This window comes from Scophthalmus maximus, chromosome 20 (assembly GCF_022379125.1).
Source record: "Scophthalmus maximus strain ysfricsl-2021 chromosome 20, ASM2237912v1, whole genome shotgun sequence".
Lineage (NCBI taxonomy): Eukaryota > Metazoa > Chordata > Actinopteri > Pleuronectiformes > Scophthalmidae > Scophthalmus > Scophthalmus maximus.
Window position 1 is genome coordinate 5,045,752 of NC_061534.1, and position 21,710 is coordinate 5,067,461.

Here is a 21,710-nt window from a genome sequence, read left to right on the forward strand (position 1 = left end):
CTGTCTCTCCTCCGCTGAGTAATTTCGCAGAAGAATGCCCGAGCCTCCACTTGTGTCTTTTCACGTGGTCCCACGTTGGGCCCAGTCTGGGCAGAGGTTAATTCATCCTTGAAGTCCGTCCAGTTGTAGTTCGACTGCAGCTGTTGAGTTTCTCGCTCGGAGGACGGTCTTAATTGTTGGTTTTGTCTCAGCCCGGATCCACCGCGGGCTCGCAGCAGGGAGAGGCGAACGGCCAAAAATCTCACCGCAGAGAGCCGGCCGATGTCGTCAGCGGACACAAAGCAAACAATTAGCGACAATTAGTAGCAATTCGCAGTCGGCCTCAGATGCTGAAGTGAAACGAGGAGCTTCGGGGGTTGAGTGATGACCGAACAGCTCGTTGCAGAGTTGTTGCAGGAAGATACCGTGATAAAACCATGTCTCAGTTATTAATAAAATCAGCACAGTGTCACTCAAACATTTTTTGTTGTTGTGGTAGTTCACCTGTGCACAAAGGCTCCATCCATACTACTAGGTTTTCTTTTAAAACTAAAAGGATCCCCGTCATATAAGAAGCAATCTCCTGACACCACCTGAAAACACACGGCGTTTCCATTCACGTCAGACTCGGCATGCGCGTGCCTCGGTGATAGCGGGAAGCAGGTCGTCTACTCTGCAATTGGTTGCTTGGTTACACAAAACGTACTAATAATGAAGGGTGAACGAAAAGCAGGGATTTCTTTTCTTGGACCGACGACCAGGTGGAACTGACAGGAAGTGTTTCCAATGTATTGCAGTCACCGCAGGTAGTCGAGTCGGCGCTCACCAGGAAGTGAACGCGGGTGATCGCATCATCGTTTCCCAAACGCCTTCGTCTTCATTGGACAATTAGTAGCAATTCACAGTCGGCCTCAGATGCCAAAGGTAAACTATCAGCTTCGGGGATTGAGTTTGTGCTTGATCACGGAGCAGCTCATTGCTCACAAACCTCCTCCATCTTACTTCCCTTAAAACACTCGCAGTACACAGCGTCTCTCCATTTACAGCCACTGGCCAGTGCGTGCGATGCTATAATCCTTCACCCTACTCTTTGGGAATAAATTACCTCCTAATGGGATTTTAGAGACTCAACCTGACTCCGGCTATTTTATGTACCCGTGTTTGCTCTAAGACTTATCGGGGTGCTTTGTGAATTTCGCTTCTCTATTTTAATTTTTTTTTCCAGGCAGCTTAATGCTTTCACAGTGCCATTACTTTTCACATTTTTCTTGTGTATTACTTAAGAGCTGTCATGCAGATTCAGCTGCGGCGTTGTGATTAAACCATTTAGTTTTTTCCGCGCGACAGAATGAATTGTTGGATGATGAATAACCATCATACACAGCAGAACCCAGCACCTGTTGCGGTCGAATTTGCATTAACAGGAAGATTATAAATTGTAATATAAATCTTTGATTTATAAAGCTATAATCCACAATAATAAAACAGCTTAATCTTAATATTTTTTTTTTCTGTGTATACTTTATGGGTATTTACTATATGTAATGTTTAGAACCGTACAGAATCTGAAAATTCATCAATGAAGCAGTGTCTCAGATCAGCAGAATTCACATTTTTGAATCATTGAATACTGAATTTGGACTGAGGACACTTCTTCCAAGTCAGGCAGTTAATAATTGCAGATTGTGTGCGGTCTCGTTTTGCATTAACACGTGTTCACGTCGGTGTCTTGAGTTGAGCATTAATGTTCGTCACCCAACTTAACCTCCCTTCTTCATTAAACCCCTGCACCCGCTCCCGCTTTTCCTCAGCCTCCTTACACAACTTACATCCTTCACCAGTCCTTCGCCTCTCGTCTGTCTCCTCCTCTGGTTCCGCCTCTTTTCATTATGCTTCCAATTTGCCTTTTTACATACAGTGGGCAAGTGAAATTAAAAAGCAAGGATGTGCAATCATGGCCGAGGATCATACTCGCGTCATTCAAGTCTGCACTGGTGAACGCTAAAAAAGAGTAGTTCATTTGAGCCTGCTTGTCAATTATTATTTTTTTAATTTCTTCGCCTCCCTAATGTCTTCCTCTACTCCTCCTCCTTCAACCCAAGGGATCTCTTTGAACTTCCTACGTGCATGGTCAGAGCACATGGCACATGGGCTGTACTTAGTCTCTTAATTAATCACCTATTGTGGGCGTATCATGTAATTAACCAGTCAGAAGGAATATTGAAATACTGCTCCATTGACGCCAGACCAGCTTTCTCATGGTCCGTTGTCCAGTTGCTCTCCACTGCCTCGATAGAGCAATGTGCCAACAATGTGCCGGATCAGACCTCACTTTAAAAAACCAACCCGCCCATGGGCGCTCAGTTGGGGCGTGAGTGCATTTGCCATTTACACAACGTGGGAGCTGCTGCTGACAACTCCTCACGACTTGTTCTCCCCTCTGCACCCTCCCTCCCTCCCTCCCTCTGTTTGTCCCTTCCTTTCGATCTTGCACGGCGTTCAGAGCTCACATTATCGTCTGTGGTTGACAATTCCTCAGAGTGCGAGTGTTATAATTGGATGGAGGGAAGACATTTGCTCTGTGAGAGTCCCAGAAAACCTTTGGCTCAAAGTGCTGAAAGTCACAATCAATAAAGATTTTTTTTTTCTTCTTTTTTCTCCCCACCTCCCTGGCGGCGTTTGATTTCATCTTCCTCATTTCTCTCGCTCGCCCGCTTACCCCTCACTACTTTTAATTAGGCTGCAGTTGACACATTTGTGCCGCGTGCATGTTTGTATCGCATTCACAAGCTTGTCCGATTCTGTGTGCATGTGCATAACCACTGTGTGTGTGTGTGTGTGTGTGTGTGTGTGTGTGCACACAGTCTGCAGTGTTGACAGACCAGCCAATTAGCTAACGAACGTGTCGCTACCAGCGCTGCACTTGGTGGCGGCACCGTTGTTCGGAGCGGCGCAACTTTGACTAACATTCAGAATATTGGCAGGGACGAAAAGCAACGCGACAGTGCACGAAATTCAAAAGCAAATCAAAGCTGAGTGTATGTAATTAAGTGCCACAGAGGCGGGGGGGGGGGGGGGGGGGGGGCAAAGTGGGATAGAATTTTCATAAATCTGGTGTTTCTGAAATATAAAAGATGTGTTTTGCCCATGATTAATGATGATAACATGTCAAAGATACTGTGTTTAGTAGACTCAGGACTAACTAATGCCCACTAACTGATTAGAATAGTATTCCAGTGGTTAAGAATTCTATGTGCATAAACTGGTTGACTCGTTATGGATTAGAAGATCAGAAGTGTGCGTCAAAAATCGAATTCCCCACTTTGACGCATCGAGGCCATGGCATACTGAATTCTCGTGCCGTAACACTGTAGCTCAAGCTTCATAAACACTGGATCCTCCACTTGTATAACCATCTGACAGTGTCTCGTCCTCAGAGATTCAGTGTTGCGTTTGACAATGTGAGTGAGTGAGGATTCAAGGGCAAACGATGTGTCGGGAAGAATTTGTAAATCTCAAGCTGGGTGGGAAGTACACACCTCACATCATCAACACCATTCAGTAAAGTTTGTCTCTCCGTCTGTCTGTACTGTATAGTACTGGCAGTGATGGGGTTACGTTCAGCAAAAGTACACAGGTTGATTTCCAAATTATCCTTTCGTCCATCGCTACAACATTATGTATCATGGATGCTAATGAAGTGGAGCTTCCATCCCTCCCCGTTGGAAAGGCTGATATGATAATATGCATGAATTGGAGAAGCCATCTTCATCCCTTTGTGATGTGTCAAGGTGAGCGCTGTCTATTTTTCCTATTCACCAGAAGTTTGACCATCATCGTGATGTTCCCAGATGCTTCTCGAGGCTAAAAACCTGCTTAAATCCAAACAGCCATTACTGAAATGATTGTGATTCATGTTTCAGGCTGGGTAGAAAAGGAGTTGCACCAAGGAATGCAGGGGTGGGAAGAGCAAGAAGAAAAACTATTCAACACATCTTGTAAGCCCCAAGGACAAAACACATTGTGCTATCTGACCTGAATGAATGAGAACTGTTTCCTCGAAAAAATTCAACAGGGAACCTTTTACTAACCTTGAACGTCAGCGGCAGTATATCTTCTCTAATCTGCCGATTCCTCTGCACCTTTTTTATCATCTGCCTTCCCAGTTTCTAATTTCTCTTTGTACTCCAGTCTATTTCATTTCAATATCAGTCTGCTTCTTAGTCCTGCTTGTTTCTCCGCCGTGTTGTTTTTCCAAGATGCAATTTTGTTTGAAAATGTTTTTGTTTTTTTTAATGAAATGTACCGAACATGCTGAACTTCAGCATTCGTTTTATATTTTAAAAGGCGCGAGAAATCAATTTGGTGAGTTTTGGTCTTAGGGTCGTCGGCGTCCCAGGAGCTGCCCCGGGAAAGAAGGGGGGAGTCGTGATGTGCGCACACAAATACGCTTAAAAGATTCATTTTGTGGCACGTCGCGCACACACGCGCGCACACACGTGCACGCACGCACGTTCCGTCCTGCAGCTCCTCTTCATCGTAGGAGCCGTCCTGTTTTTGACCAGAGCTTATTTACCACAGCCCGAGGCTATCAACACTCTCCTCTCTCACTCAGCCTCGCTCTGTTTACCTCTCCGCCAATGTCTTTTCACCTCCGTCTCACACTCCCGACTATACACCACACCACCCCCACCACCCCACCACCCCCCCCCACGCAAACACACACACACTCCTGTCCATTGCAAGGCGAAATCCTGCCATTCTCCTCTGCGGTAATGAAATGCATTTCTTTCCTTCCTCTGATTCACTCACTGAATGCCGTGTGCGGCGACGCTTCATGAATACATTACGTTATTGCCAAAACAGGATGAAAGAGGAAATAGATAACCACGACAGCCTTTAGCTTTTTTAACACACGCACGCACGCACACACACAAAGTTTTCCCTCTCGCCATCACACACACACACATGCTTGCACACACTTTATATGAACCTGCAAGGTTTTCAAGCAGAATATTTTAGAACTCAATAAGTGCAGTCATACTCAAACAACAAATACAGCCCTTGAATTTAAAAAAACGTCCAATTGAACTCAACCTGAGCTAAAACGCATTCGGTGATTAGTATTCCCTTGAGCGAGCGTTCTTTTCGAATGTCCCGATTTCATATTCCATTTAATTATATAATGAACGGACTCGGCAGTTTCTTTGCTATGCAAAACGCCGATATACTTTGTTGTGTTCTAACAGGCAATATACAGGACAACGCACAAAGAGACGTCAATTGAAAATGCAGCATTGTGGAGCGTCGACGAAAAAATAAGCTCGACAAAAAGAAAGCTCGTTTCAAAGGTGTCGCTGCGGCACCACCTCCACAATTTGCATTGCATTGTACCAGATGCACACTTTCAGTACTATTTGATACGGCTTATTAAAAGGAATAAAAAAACGTGCTTGTGAGTCGTCTGGCAGCGGATTAAATGAAACCAGAATTGCTCCAGAAATTGGCAAGAAAGTTTCCGTAAAAGTTACCAGGAAGCAGCTCAGGAAAGTTACGAAAGTTGTTGGACGAGCACTTGCAGGTCCAATGGCAGCGTGTTTTTTCCGAGACGAGCACAACATTTGGTTTTCTGAGTAGAGAAACATGCGGCTGCCCCGCGACACTTCAGATCATGTTGGTCTTTTTCGAGAGGATCGAGTGCAGCAGCACTTGGGTCGTGAACACGCCGTCCTTCAGCAGCGAAGAAGAACAACAGACTTCGGTCTGAATTATCCTTGAAGCTGACAATGTTTCACCGCCAACTCCGCTTCTGCTGCACGTGCGCCAGGGGCCCTGAACTCAGGATCGTTGATTGCAAGTCTTTTCTGCGCCACCTTGCTGCCCCATTTACTCCGTCCTCTGTCCTCCGGCCTGCACGTCCACGCCTTGCTGCTGTAATGATTCGATTTCCCCACCGGCATGCCCGGCCCTCGGGGATCAATAAAGTTAATATGATGTTGCCTTACCTTATCTCACCTTGGCATCTCGGCCTTGTTAAGACATGACGGAACTTTTACCATGTTGTGGGGGGGGGGAGCTGAACAGGTCCATGGCCCTAAAACATGTCCGTCTTACTTCTGTTGGCAGATGTGGAAATATGTTCTAGCAAATCTTGATCTCAGACTGAATAAAAGGACTTTAAATATCCCTCGGATTATGGGTTCGTGGAGGGCTTCCAGTCCATCTGTCAGGCAGACGACTGTTCATAAAACAAAACGTAGATCTTTTCCCGGTTAAATAGTCCGTGATAGGCAATAGAACATAAGACCCAGAGATTCACCCAGGGATCAGTTTATGTCTGCTTCCATCTCACGACCTGCTCTGACAGGTAGCAGCAGCTGATCACGCTTCCTTGGAGTCCAATGAAAAGCTCTCGGGGAAAAACACCTCTAGCTTCACCATCACTTACAGTCCAAGCTTTAGGTGAGTGGATAACTCCGGGGAAAATCTGGTTTATTTAACACATAACACTTTGAATATATTGCAACCCTAGATATGACACGTAGACAAATGCGTTCGACTTATGACACAGTGTTTTACAAGATGTCGTCATTATGCAGAGATGTAAGACCTCGAGGTCGCGTTCTGGTCGTCAATAAACCAGCTAGAAATGTCCCGCACTTCTTCAAAAACATTGTGACTGAATCACATCTGGCTCATCGTCTTTAAAGGATCTCTTTTAGGTCATTGCTCCTGGGGGTTTCTGGTAAAAAACATACATATTATACATTATACTGTTTAGATTTTGCTTGATCCCGCAGCAATAATAATCAAATGGCGGCTAATCGACCTCCCGCGTGCACACGTAGGTGCACAATCCAGAGTTGTCCCATCAGCATGATTGCCGTCTTTTCGGGCGCCGACGTTGGGTCGTGCTTGTCCCCGGGTCAGCCCAACCTCGCCCCGCTGCCTTGGTGGGGAGGGTCCAGAGGGCAAAGCTCCCGACTCCTGCGTCTTCCAAAGTCAACACTGTCCGCCTCCCTCATTTCCCCGTTGCAGCTAGCTGCCGGGGCGCTGTCTGGCCCGGCAGCTTAAAGGCCTTAATGAGCAGAGGGCCTTGTTAGCGCTGTGTGGACGGCGAGAGACAAATGAGCCTGTTAAGCCCAGGCCATGCATATTCCTAATTAGCCTTTTGTAAGTGTGCTTGATAGCACAATCATTTTGTGTGTTAAAGAAAGTGAGAGAGGCAGCGAGTGTGTGTGTGTGTGTGTGTGTGTGTGTGTGTGTGTGTGTGTGTGTGTGTGTGTGTGTGTGTGTGTGTGTGTGTGTGTGTGTGTGTGTGTGTGTGTGTGTGTGTGTGTGTGTGTGTGTGTGTGTGTGTGTGTGTGTGTGTGTGTGTGTGTGTGTGTGTGTGTGTGTGTGTGTGTGTGTGTGTGTGGTCTGACGCCGTGTTTGTATTCACTACAGGAAGTCCTCAGGGCAAACACGTATACCGGGAGCAGTTTGATGTCTGCTCTTTGTGCTGTGATTCATACAAAACTAAACATTGTCAGCAATTAATTGGACAAGCATCATTTTTTTTAATGTATACTTTATTAACTATCCGTCACACACTAAACACGTACTGTATGCAAACTTTGCGGTCCTAGGCTTCAGCTGTAATGATGTCAAGGCTTCATAGTAAGGGTGGGTTAGGGTGAGAGGCTGGCTCCAAAAAGTAATATCACAAATTCTAATGATAATATAATAACAAGGTGAGAGACTACAAGTGAATAGGATACTTTTCCAGGAGATATTATCTAATTAAAAATATGCATTTGCATACATTTCAGAAACGGATATCTGAACACTAGATAAAAGCCAGACAAATAACTCTTGCTGACAAACAAGAGGCAACGGTTTTTGATTCTTACTGAAGGAATTTAGATTTAGATTTATGAGGGTTTTTTTTATCTTTCCATAAATCAGAAATATAATGTCATTTTTTTTGCCAAATGTTCTATAAATCAGGCTCATGGATGATATATGAAGAAACAACTCTGTAATAGAATCAGAGTATTGACAGGAAATACAACTGGAAAGTTTGGTGCATGTAAGTTCGACTGAAGTGGAGGTTTCTGGCTCAGAGCATGAGGAATTAAATATATTTTCTAAGCAAATGGCCTTTGAAGACTTATATTCTAATGAAATCTACGGACAAAAGTAGACAAAGTAAGGTCAAATAAGGACCTACATTTGTACTTTACACTGGTGTGAAAGACGGCATGTTATGGAGGCAAAATAGACCAAAAGCTGAACATTGACAAATGCATAAAAAAAGGTTTTGATGTATTGTCCCTTAATTTATGGTGCAAGTGTTTTACAAAAAAACTAACTAGAACTTAAGATGTAAAGAAGATTTTTTTTAAAATTATAAATACCATTACTTAAGAAAAAGCAGCCTGATCTTCGGATGACTGGCGTGTCTGCTGGAGGGGGTAAATGTTTTCTGTTTTTTCAACCACTTATTTCATAAAATTCCCAGATGTGCACACCGTGTTTTCCATCAGTTCGACTTCGGTTTGTGAACAAGCTCTCTGGCGAGTGCACAAACAGGTGATGCCGGGCTCTGTGCGCTTCACAGTTCTCTACAACTTCTATTATAACGGCTATAGACAAGGTAAATTGCTTTCGGGTTTTTGTGTTGATTTTCAGTGAGTAAATGATAATATTAATGACGACAAATACCCTGGAATAAAAATAAATATATATTAAAAAAACACACATTGTATCTGTTGAAGACCACCAATTTATTATTGACTCATTTACTATACAGTCCTGTATTTTGCTGGTAGAAACCGTCCTCTAAACAGCTGCTGTGCCATTTCTATTCATTAATTTTACTTTGTGCCCAAGGACACACACTTCTAGGTTGTGGTGATGTTGCGGGGGCCATCACCCTTATTGACATGTTCGACATCATCACGGCGATGAATCCCAGTGTAAGCACAGCCAGCAATGGGCTCCCCTTAGGTCGTCCCGGAGTCAACCTTCGACGCAAATAGTTTCATAAATCCCTCCGATTTCGGAGCGATAACACTAGAAAACAATGTATCCCCCCCCCCCCCCCCCCCCCAGCCACCGCACTCCTCTTATTTGAGATTCAAATCAATGTCTTCATTTGTTTTTTCGACGCTTTCAGGAGGATGAGTGTCAAATTAGTTTGTTGAGCACCGAAGCCTGCAGCTTCAAAAGCAAACAACAGGGCGGGTGTTTAAATCGTGGTTGGCATGTTTAAAAGAACTAAAACAAACACCTGCTCTGCTGAAGTGTCCCCGAGCAAGAGATCCCAACCCGCCCCCGAGAGGGCCTCTGATGGAGGCGCTGGTGTCAGCGTTAGTGGCACCTACACCCAATATACCCAAAGGAACAACTTATGAATGTTAGAAGTGTATACAAAAAAATGCATTTGAGTCATATTTGTAGTTCTTTTTTGTTATCAGGGTGTTTATAAATGCCGCAGCATAGTGTCATGTTTCAAGACACGTGGACTCAACACAAGGTTCCGGGTCCCAACATTTACATTATCGGTCGAAAAAGCGTCGAGCCCCCCTCGTGTCAGTGGCGGATTCGTTCGTCTTTGATTAACAAGTTATACATCAAATGAAATAATTGGTAATGACACTCCATTAACAGTTTCATGGTTAATCGACAACGCGATTAGCCCATCTGTTGGTGGATCAGATCTCTGAGCGCGTGCCGGCTGCTCTAATCCTGCGCACACACACGCTTCGACGGAGACTGGAGGACACACACACACACACACACTTGCAGTTGCCATCATAGAGAATTTTGTGTGCGTGCGTGCGTGCGTGTGTGTGTGTGTGTGTGTGTGTGTGTGTGTGTGTGTGTGTGTGTACATTTGCACCGCCAAACGAGGCTTCACCATGTGTTTCATTGTTGACCCAGCGAGTCGTGTGTGTGTGCGTGTGTGTGTGTGTGTGTGTCGGGGACTGCCATCTGTTTTCCCCGTTTCAGGGCACGGTGTGCTTTAACAAAAGATGATCTTGCATCAACAGAGCGGGTTCTCTCACCTGTGACCGAGCCATCTGACTAACAGTATTTAACAGACAACAGTTAATGTCATTGAATTGCTCCTGGCCCCGCAGTCCTGGGCTTCGCGTGCATGTGCGTGTTGCTATGTTCCTTAATGGGAACTCATTAAACCTCGTTCTTTTTTCCTTTCCTGGTGTTTTAAGAGTCTGGCGGGGAGCATAAGAAGCGCGGTAATGGTTACGAGCTGCGTTCAACGGCCGTGAATGTGAAACGGTGGTTTCTCCCCCTTGAAAAATGAATCCAATCATCGTCCTCTGCGCGATTGTAAGGTGGAGTGTGAGGCGCAATAAAGCTTTATGGGACCGATTCGAACGCACGCTGTGAGTTCGAATCGGACCACAACTTCACAAGGGTACTCACTTTGAAGCGGCGTCCTTCTATCAAAGTGTTTTCTGTTCGTCCGGAAGTCAACGGCGATGCTCAGTACCAGTACACCGACACTGTGAGCAACTTTCAAATGGGACGGTTAGAGGTCACGCACGCTCCCTGCCAAGACTTTTCCCAACCGGCTAATCCATGGATGCAAAAGGTGCGACTGGAAAATCCATAGGGGTGTTTCTCATACCTCCCGGCTGCCGCTGACCTCGGACTCCTGTTTCACATTTCATGTTTTTCAAGTTCACGAGTTGCCACCTGCAGGAATATGTGCACTGAAATCAAAAACTTCTATCCGAACTTATGAAAAATTACTAATTTACAATGTATTTGTCGTTTCCAAAAAGGTAAAAAAAACAAAAACAATCAATAAGGTTAATATTGAATATTAGAAAATAAAAAAATACAATATAAGGAAATACAGAATAATGATCACTGCTAGCAGTTCACAGTTTTAACCTAACCTGAAAAAGAATTATGACACGTGATAAGTTGGTTTCCAGACGATCAATCACATTGACTCCGGTGATCCTCGGACTTTTATCTTTTGGTGGACATTCGTGATTTTTAGTGAAATATCTCACGGGAAGCCGTGGGATGCGTAGCCACACAATCATCAGGTCAAAATCCGATTTCTACCAATCCCTTAACCAAATGTTCAACATATGGTATGAACACAAATGAATACGCGCTAAATGTTGAACCTGATAACAACATGAGGTAACATACACGAAAAAAGTAAAATGGAACTCACTCCTCCGTCATCATGGAACGTGTATTGTTCCCAGCGCACTTAAGTGGGTTGTGTGAGACACGGTTCAGAAACAAATGCAACAGCACTTCAGAACGTAGAAGTGCGTCCAACCCAGAATCGAATTAGCCCCAAGTCACCGCTGCTCTGCACTCCTGTGCATTTTCATTTTATTTTTGTCCACAGGCCACTTTCACCACAACTCAGCAATCACGGCACACCTCGGCGTGAGGACCTAGAAAATTGCGAGCTCACTTGTTACAGAGAGAGAGAGAGAGAGAAAAGAAAGCGTTTTCCCTCAACACCTAAAGAGATTCAGACTTTTTTTCATGTGGCACTCCCATGAATTATAGAGAAAAGTGGGCGCGATCGATAGAAGAACTTCAACCTCCATTTCTTTTCGGATCAATTTATAAAGTCTGGTCTGACAGGACATGTCTCCGAGAAAACTTTTGAATTACTTGCGCCCTAATTACTTTTTGTTAAGGCCCCGCTACTTTGGGGTGCCAAAAAAAAAAAAAAAAAAGGGGAGAAGAAAAAAAACGTAGCGTTCTGATGAACGGACGGCAACCGGACGGGAAGATGTTCTAATCCGTCTGAAGAGATAATTTGGACATTGCGTTATTCATTTTCCATCGGGTTTCCTTGGAGTGACCTTGAATCTAAAGTCATGCGATGCGTCTGCTCCAACTTCACACTTTCTCCTCCTCTTCTCTCAACAGCAACTCCCCCACCTTCCTCAGCTCTTCCCCCTTCCCTCGTCCTTCATCTTCGTCACCTCTCATCCATTCTTTCCCTCATCCTGTCCTCCGTCCTTTTTTCCCCCCTTACCCTCACTTTTGTCCTACTCTGTCCTTTTTCCTCCGCAGCCTCGGTTTCCTGATTTCTTTTTTTCAGCTTCCCTCCCTCTTTGCTCCTCTCCTCCCCTCCCCTTCTCCTGACAGCCAATTAATCTTGGCCAGTGCTAATTCCTCATGAGTGCCATTTAGTGGCAGCTCAGCAGGAGGATCCATAAGGATTTAATGTGTTTATTAAAAGTTTGACTGCTGGTCGATGGAGACTTCTCTTCTCCCGGGGGGCTGCTCTCTGTCTCTGCCGGCAGGACAATGAAGTGTGTGTCGGTGTGTGTCGGTGTGTGTGCGAAGCAGACGTGAAGCGGTTGCTGCGTGACAGAATTGTTTTTCTTGTTTCCTTATTATCGGCTTGTCACTGACAGTCATCTCATTGACCAGGAAAATGAACTTGTGGTTCATTGTTTTAAAAACATTATGGGAATGTTAGCAGTTGAAAACGTTGATGTGATTTATAGACGTTTTCACAGTTCAATAAAGGATCGTTCCTGGGGGGGCATCTTATGAGAAGAGATGTGGCATCAGTTTATTTCTGCAGTCACTTCATATCTGTTTGGTCCTTTGTATAGAGTAACACAAATCTGCTCCCTGCATCTGTATCTCTCAATATTTCTCAGAAAAATATCTGTAGCTGAGTTTGGATTGTACCGACAATGGGCACGGCTCATATCCAATTTCTCTATTCACAGTTAGATGTCGATGACATTTGTGAATGTGAATAGCAACAAAATAATCTAAAATCTTAACCATGAACCTGAAGTAGTCTGGGTGTGTGTTTGTGTGTGTGTGTGTGTGTGTGTGTGTGTGTGTGTGTGTGTGTGTGTGTGTTTTGCCTTGTCATGTGCATTCCCTCGCCCTGAAGAGCAGTAACTGCGGGTTTTTTTCAAAGACAAGAAAGTGACTCAGCTGAAAACTTCAATACTGCGTCTCAGAAAGTTTGGAATTGATCGTTTTCAGATCTTCACCGTGCGAGACAAAAAGTGAATGAACCAAGAAATACATTTATTTATTTATTTTTTTTATAGGAGGGACCCTAATAGCAGCTGCTCAATAAACAGAAATGTTGAATCTGGGTCCTTCTCACTGCGAAATGACTTGTATTATTGCTTTTATGTGCACTGAATGTCCCTGTCATCCTGTATCTGATCTGTGAGACGCACTGTGTGGTAAAACTGACCCTGTAGTCGCACACACTCGTTCAGAGATCACTCTTATGCATAAATCAATAAACCCATAGGGGGAAATGCAAAGGAAATCCAGGTCAGAATCCTGCATTAACAAAAATTTGTGTTGTTTTTTTTTACAAAATGCATAACTCCCAAAGGTCATACCTGTCAAACGTATCTTCAATCTGTTTTACAACTTTTAATGTAGGAGGACCAGTAGAAATAAAATCAAACTCGGTGGAAACCTCACTTTCTTGACCCGCCGTTGTTGAAGTTTTTTCTCCTCTTTGTCTCTAATGTGTCCTCTCGCTTCGTTTGCCCTCCCACCTCTTTCCCCCCGACGCCCCCGACCCACAAACGCTCGCCTTCACTTCTGCTTTCTCTGCAGTTTGCTCGTCTGCCTCCGTCCCTCCCCTCTCTATGTCTTGGCAGCGCGCCTGCGTGGTATCTGCGATTGCTCTGCGGCGCGCCGCCTGCCAACTTTCTGTCCCGACTTTGACAGACTGTCCCCTGGCAGATGATATCGCTCAACTAGACCCTGTCACTAAAGGGATAACAACATTTCAGTTTTATGGAAGGAAAGACAGACACAGAAAGAATATATATATATATTTATTTATTTATTTTTGCGAGTGAAGTACAGTGTACAGAGAAAGTCAGCATGACTTTCCTGCAGTCACATGACGAAAATGTATCTCAGAGGCGATGCAGCTGCACGTCTCTTTGAGCGATCGCTCAGTCCGCCTGCGTCTTCGTGCTGGAGCTGTCCATGGTGCTGAGCCGCAGGCGACGGTATTCTGGAAGAAGTCTTACGAAGGCTTCGTCCACATCAACCGCGGCGTTGAAAAAGAATGTCAGAGAGTGGATTCAGCAGTGTCAGCAAATTATTATTATCAAAAGCATGATTGTGCAGGACCGACTGCATTCAACAGTATCCCATATAGACTGCATGTAAAGATGGCCGTAGATTCGGAAAGGGAAGCCGGTGCAAAAGTGGCTGATTCCTGTATTCTCCAGGACGACCAGCACATGCCCACGTGCTCGTCGAACTCAGTTGCTGTGTAAAAAAAAATATATATATTTCCCCACTTTTATACTTCACGTCTGCCAACTTTTATTCTGGCATTGGTTCGGCATGAAAATGGAGCGGGGACAGACACGACAGGCCACGACCACTGATGCACAGCGAGGGATTAATAGGTCAGGACCCGAGGACATCATCGGTCACCAGCTAGTTGTGTATGTCCACACATATAGGAGCAGTTTTGTTAAACAGTGAGATTACATATCTCAGGAAGGAGGCAGTGCAAATCTTTTTGGAGACACCATTGGTACGTTTATCAAAACGTCTTGAGCAAAACTTTAAAGAAGATCAAAATCACTCGCTACAGTTGATTGCATTGATGGATGGAATTGACTTTACTAGAATCTTAACAATTACTCACAAAATAGCAAACTCAGTCAAATGAGTAGCATGTGAAAAGATACAGATTTGACCCGGTGTTATAGAGACAGCCAAGACGTATGTACGAACAAAAAAAAAAAATCTAAAATTGACTAAAATATATTTCACTTCTGGTCAAACTTTTTACTTTAGTCAGGAGTAATTTGACCTGAGGTTGACCTGCCAAGAAGTGCCAGAGGAGTTCATTTCCACCTGGTCCATTAACAGACGCACAGCTTTTAGACTCACTTTGTTACATGTTTTGAAAGTGAGGTTCAAATACATTTCATTATTAGACTACTTCAGGTTCATGGTTAAGATTTTAGATTATTTTGTTGCTATTCACATTCACAAATGTCATCGACATCTAACTGTGAATAGAGAAATTGGATATGAGCCGTGCCCATTGTCGGTACAATCCAAACTCAGCTACAGATATTTTTCTGAAATATTGAGAGATACAGATGCAGGGAGAAGATTTGTGTTACTCTATACAAAGGACCAAACAGATATGAAGTGACTGCAGAAATAAACTGATGCCACATCTCTTCTCATAAGATGCCCCCCCAGGAACGATCCTTTATTGAACTGTGAAAACGTCTATAAATCACATCAACGTTTTCAACTGCTAACATTCCCATAATGTTTTTAAAACAATGAACCACAAGTTCATTTTCCCGGTCAATGAGATGACTGTCAGTGACAAGCCGATAATAAGGAAACAAGAAAAACAATTCTGTCACGCAGCAACCGCTTCACGTCCGCTTCGTACGTACACACACACACACACACACACACACACACACACACACACACACACACACACACCAGTCACAATAACACACCAGTCACAATAACACACACACACACACACACACCAGTCACAATAACACACCAGTCAAAAGAAGCCTGGGAATGACCTGAGCAGAAGTCAGTTGGCTTTCTAACAGAAACTGGCATACTAAGTATTCACACATCGTGTGTGTGTATGCGTGTGTGTGTGTCTGTGTACAGAGTGAACAGCCAGGAGCCCCACTCCATTATTCCCAGCTAGTCTTTTAACAAGCTTTGAGACCCTGTACGACCCAGCTGCAGCCACTTACTGTCATCTAAGCACTCAAACACACAAAGTACTGCAAAAGTACACACCCACACACACACAAAGTACACACCAACACACACACAAAGTACACACACACACACACACACACACACACACACACACTCGTCCGCAGTCAGCCGAGTTGACGGGCTCATCAATTTTTTAATCTGCATTGTTCTTAGGACAGCAATTACCGTCCTTCCCTCTTGTCACATCGGCCGATAAAAAAAAATGGTCACACGGGGTGAGTAGCTTGTTAGTGCTGTGATTACGTACAACGGTTGTAATTCTCCCCCGCACCACTCTCTGATTGTTCTCTCCTCCTCCTCACACCTTATTCTCATTCCCCGGAGCCAATCCCAGCTGACACTGCGCATGACGCAGGGCCAATCAAGAATCTCCTCATTGCGAGGCGACAGTGCTCCCCACTGTGCCACCTTTACTCAGCACAGCGTTAAACTGAAGTCTGAAGAATGCGAACTCTGAATGATAACCCATCTAGTGACCAGGGAAGACATCGCAACTCAAGCTTTGCCGCTAAGATGCAGAACCTGAATACAGCTACTTCTTAAATACTCCACCAGGCCATTACCTCGTGTTGCAGTCTGTGGCATCCGTCTTCTTGACTTTAACCAGTCGAACAACTTGACCCCTCCTGTCGTCATTGCCGAGACGTTCGTTCCAACTGGAGAGGTGAAATCAGATTTGAGAACCCCTAAGTGCCCGCTATATCAGAGATGTCGCAGACGGTCGGTCGGTTCGGGATTGAATTTCCTTGTCACAAAAGAAAAAGAGATGTCGGACGGAGAGCACGCGCAGGGACTCGGAGAGCTACAGTGTATATCAGCTGTGTGGAGAGGTAGTGGTTCTGCATCTCGTGCTCAGAGAGAAAAATCACCAACGAGACTGTGAAGTGGGCCTCTCACCTGTGGACATCTTCCTCGGAGCAGCCGCCTTGTCATTGTACATGTCCGTGACGTTACTCGCGCACACGGGAGCTGAAGGTCGGCGCGCTGTGTCCCACCATCATGTGGAACAAAAGAGATCCAGCTGGCAACGTTGACATTCAGCTCGTCAAAACGTGAACTCGCTGGTTGCGTTTTTGTAAAGTGTTTGGATCTTGAATCTATTAAAAATGATTCCATAAAACACAACCTGCTGAGATTAAGCATCTCTTGCCTGTTTGTTTATTGCTTTAGGATTGATTGATATTTTTTTGGTACACGAAGGAGTCAGACTACCATCTTATACCCGTCTCCCTCTCTCCTGTATATCATAAATCCTACTGGTAGCCAGTATTTGTTGTACTATTTGACAGTTAAAAGAATGAAATCGAAAAGAATGTACTGCATTTGAAAGACTGCTGTAGGTTTCAGAGCGACCGTACTTGCGACATAGGAAAGTTCCGGAGTGAAGATGGTCCTCGGCCCTGGGCCGACTGCGGGGGGGGGTTTTTGTCATCGCCTCGCCCTCGACGTCAGGTCGTCCTTGTGAATTCCGTGTCATGGCCAGTTTCCCCGTTGGGCGGACAGATTGGTGGCGACCTGATGGCGCCTGGCTGACGGTGCATGTGGCGGCTAACTGGCTGTTGGCTGACTGTGTGTCCGCTCACCTACGGCTGCCAGGCCGTGGGATGTAGACTGGCCGCTGCTTCACTCATCGGCTTGTTTCTCACCTTGAGGGACCGGGCGGCCGACTGGAAAATGAAAACAGAGCATTTGACCCTGAACAACTTTGCAGAGAGACCTTTTTCGACTATATGCAAGCACATGATGCATATGAACGTTTGGTCAAATTGTGCATTTTGTAATTTCAAACTGCACCATCTCATTCTCATATTTTTGACTAATTTTTGACTAATTCCATTTCCATAATGTTAACCATATAACCTCATAACTGTGTTTTTGAGGTTGACAAGGTTGCTCAACAACAAGCTTTTTTTTTTTTTAGAGAGAGAGATTTTCATTGTAACAGACACTTGTTTGATTTATGACCCATCAATTTTCAATAAAATCCGTCTAATGCGCTGGGACTGTGGAACTGGCCCTCTCTGCTCAGTAGTTTTCATTGCTGCTGTCAGAATCTGCCAGGGGACGAATAGGAGGCTTATCCACGCATGTAATGGACGTAATGGCACAAGTGTAAATAGCAAAAGTTTTTTTTTTTTTATTTCAAAAAGCTACATTCTCCAGGGTTCCCGGTGTTGTACAAGCACATAGACGAGCTGTTACTGTCACACTGCCGTGGCTTACTGGGATGTGGCAAAGGGGGTCTGTCGTCCGTTCGATCCTTCAATCTGCCAAACTATTGGAAGGATCGCCGCGAAAACACAGCTACTTTGGGGATTCATCGACTTTTCCTCGAGCGCCACCGGAAGGTCAAACATTTCACTCCTCCTGTTAAATACCCCCAACAACTGTCGGGTGGATTGTCATGAATTTTCTGTTCATGTCGACCTCATTGCGAACAGTAAAAAACTTTTGGTCATGAAGTCACTTTGAGCGAGCACTTCTGAAATTATATAAAAAAAAAAGTACTTGACAGCGACCAGGTCAACGTGCTGACAACCTCTTCTATAGTTGGAAAAAGGCCGTGCGCCAGTAGTCAGAGCCATGTGGTGCATCTTTGTGGCAGTCGTTTTGCAGTTGTGATGTGGAATTGCAACACAGTTGAACCCAATTTTACAATCATAAGGAGTTCTTTTAACGATCTATAGAGCGTGATACGGCACATGAGGGACGAAGAGGTTTTTCTTAAATGCACTGAGGTTGTGTGTTTGGCAACGGTCCACGGTGGTGGCACTTTGAAGTCGGAGCCGTAGTTTGAACTGCGAGCCGGATGAAGGCAGACAGATTGGGGTCAACGTGAACAAATTAGGAACTGTAATTAAAGTTGGCGCAGCGATTTCGGTCAGGGCTGAATGGGATTAATGCTGCGGTTGTGCTGTCGTGTTTATGAGCGCCAACTGGAATGAATACATATATATACAGTATATATATATATATGTATGAATTTTCATCCTTCGGTTGCTCTGCCTGTTTTCTTCCATACTCTCTGAAGCATCTTACATAAATAAAGCCTCTGTCAGTCCGCCATTGTCTATTTGTTTTTCTTCCCTCTCGTTGAGTCTTCAGCCTGACATATGGAATTTGAAAGACAGGATCATCATTCACTCCCCAAAAATATTTAGGCCTAAATTAAAATCGGTTGCCTCGTCCGCAGGCTTGCATCTCCACTTGTACATAATGAAAAAGGTAGAATATAGAGTGAGCGATATGACATTGTCTGGTCTTTATATAACTGCTTGCTTATACATTTATTTTTGTGCTGGGTTTGACCTTTACCAAATATCATCCCTCGTCTATATATCTTCAAAAAAAATGCCATGAAGTTAATATTTTAGATGATAGCATTTGCGTCTGATCTAAAATAAATTCCTCCTCTGCCTCAGCGTCGAATATCGCTGCACGACTGTCAGCTCAGACAGAAAACTGGTGTTATTACCAGGGACTGACACCGACACCTGACATTTACAGCTGCTGCGGCCGCCGGAGGAGGCAGAAATGTGTCCTGCGATCAAAATCAATCGCGGCTAACTGGAGACATAGCGTCGCGCTGCCTGTGTTCCACTTGTTGTCCACAGGGACACGGAAATAATGTCACCAGTAAACAACCGTGTTGAAGCACATCTTTAAGGTGAATCTTCTTCCCTGTAGAGCTTTTCAGCCCAACCCCCCCCCCCCCCTCACTCCACCTCACTTCACTCTCAAGCGCTGAATCTTTTACATAATTTACGAGGAATTGAGGGGATGAAACAGTCCGATTCAGAAACAGTAGCAGGGCTGAAGGTCGCCGGGTGCAGGGGGGGGGGGGGGGTTGTCACAGCAGGGAGGTGGGCAACAGACTTCCAGGTCTTCGGCCAAGAGACAGAGAAGAACCAATGTGCTTCTGAAGACTGGTTTCCTCTTTATTGCTGCAGTAAGATCAATAAACTGTTTCCCTCCCTTTTCTAACCTCTGCTCATTGCCTCTCTCTGTTGATGACAGTCGAAAACACGCGGAGCATTTGCATTTATTTTGATGTGAGAGGATTGTGGCAGATTTAGCGAGAGGGAAAACTTTGCCGCTTTGTTGTTTTTTGGGGAGACGACGACGCACGTTGGCTGCGTCCAGTGATCGCTTGAATGTTTTTCTTTCACCCAGTTTAATACGTTGTAAAGATGCCAATGGATATCCTCTGGCAATAACAATAAGGGCAATCTGAACGATCACCATCTGAGGTGCACATTGAATCAAATTGTGCCGACGGATCAAACTTAATTCGACCAAAGTGAGATTTGGATGATTTATAATCTCAGTCTTAAACCACTTTGGCTGATACAACAGCGTGTGCGCACATTTCTTTTGTTGCCAGCCAAGAGACTTTTTGTTAATCGTTTGGAAATGCACAACGTGTTTAATATCTACCCAAAGATTTTCACTGATGTCCAAGTCAAAGGATTTTTTTTTCGATTTCTGTTTCCAAAGCGCCAGTGCTGATTTAGTGCTCACGTGTTTGGCTTCCACGCGTTTGCACATGCAAAGTCATTTTGACCAAATATGACATAGTTCGTATGAGTTGAAGGGACTTGTTGCAAAAGTTTTATACCTCCTCACCAGTTACAGCCACAGCTCGAGGCACTTACACGAAATTACCGCAGCGATTAAAAGCACTAATCTTTGAACTTGGCACAAGCGTTTGTTTGGGCCTCGAGGATGAAGTGATTCGAATCTGGTGGTCAAAGGTCAGCGTCCGTGTGACCTGACACGGAGACAACCGATGTGCTAATTTTGCCAACATTTAACACAGGGGTTTATTTGGCCAAAAAGCTCAAAGGGCAACTTCATTGTGATTCTGGCCGTTATTCAAAACCATAAGCGAGGAACAGAAGCGAAAGACTGTGAAACTTAATTCCTGCAGCAAATTCTACTTTCCCCTAGCTCAGGGACCTGGAGGCTGATGCCCAGAAGTCCTGTCGTTCAAGTCTCTCCCATCTGGATCTAACCACAGTCGAGGTTATCACTATTGTGTGCCTGCATTATGTGTGGTTTTATCTAGCGAGCAGCATCAGTGTCAGTGTTTTTCGAATCATCAGTTGGAGGAGGAAGACATATTTGCCTCCTGCCTGCGGGTCTGAGCGTTTCTCACCCTCCTCGACGAGAGGAGAGGGAGCGATTGTGGGATAAAGCCGCATGTTTACCCTGTTCGTCTTGCAGACACTAATAAATATTATAATCCAACAGCCCTTTCTACACGTTTATGAGGAGGAGTTAAGGGAGGCTGAGTTTGTGCTGAGCTACAGCAGCCAATATCAAGTTTCTGAAATCCATCTGCTTACGAATTCTCGTGGTAGCCATGAAACTCCTACGTGGCCCCGTGGGGCCATCGATTATATCTGTTTCTCTTGTCACCGTTAAGAAAAAATGAGGGGAAAAAAAGATAACACCAACAGCTGCCTAGTCAGCTCTTATTCAGATACATTATCTGGGAGGTGGGGAAGGAGGAGCAGGGAAAGGATGAAGGCAGGAATAAGAAAGAGGAGATAAGAGAGGGATCGGTAAAATGAAGGAATGTAGAATTGAGATAAGCAATGGAGATAAGACAAAGTTAGCAAGATGAGGGTGAAATTGGGATGAGGAGGGAGACAAAAGGGGAAATGAAGACGGGCGGGAGAAGAAACAGCGGAGACAGTGAGCGAGAGGAGATAAGAGGCTTGTGTTGTGAGATTTTTATCAACAAAAAAAATATGTATTTTAGGGCTTGTACGACTGAAGATTGCGTCATGTTACATGATACCATATTCCCGCATTCCACTGGTTCACTTGCGAGAGACAAAATGAGACAATCAAGACACTGACATATCCTCACTTGTAAAACCAGGTACGGCTCAAACTGCGAATGTGCAGGATCCCACATTTCCCACAATGCA

At 44.7% G+C, this 21,710-nt stretch overlaps 1 long non-coding RNA gene across 1 annotated transcript in view; it reads left to right on the forward strand.

Annotated features, from left to right (window-relative positions):
* LOC118285180 overlaps positions 1–21,710 on the forward strand; it is a 112,862-nt gene that overhangs the window by 81,529 nt on the left and 9,623 nt on the right. The gene's annotated exons all lie outside the window — the stretch shown is intronic.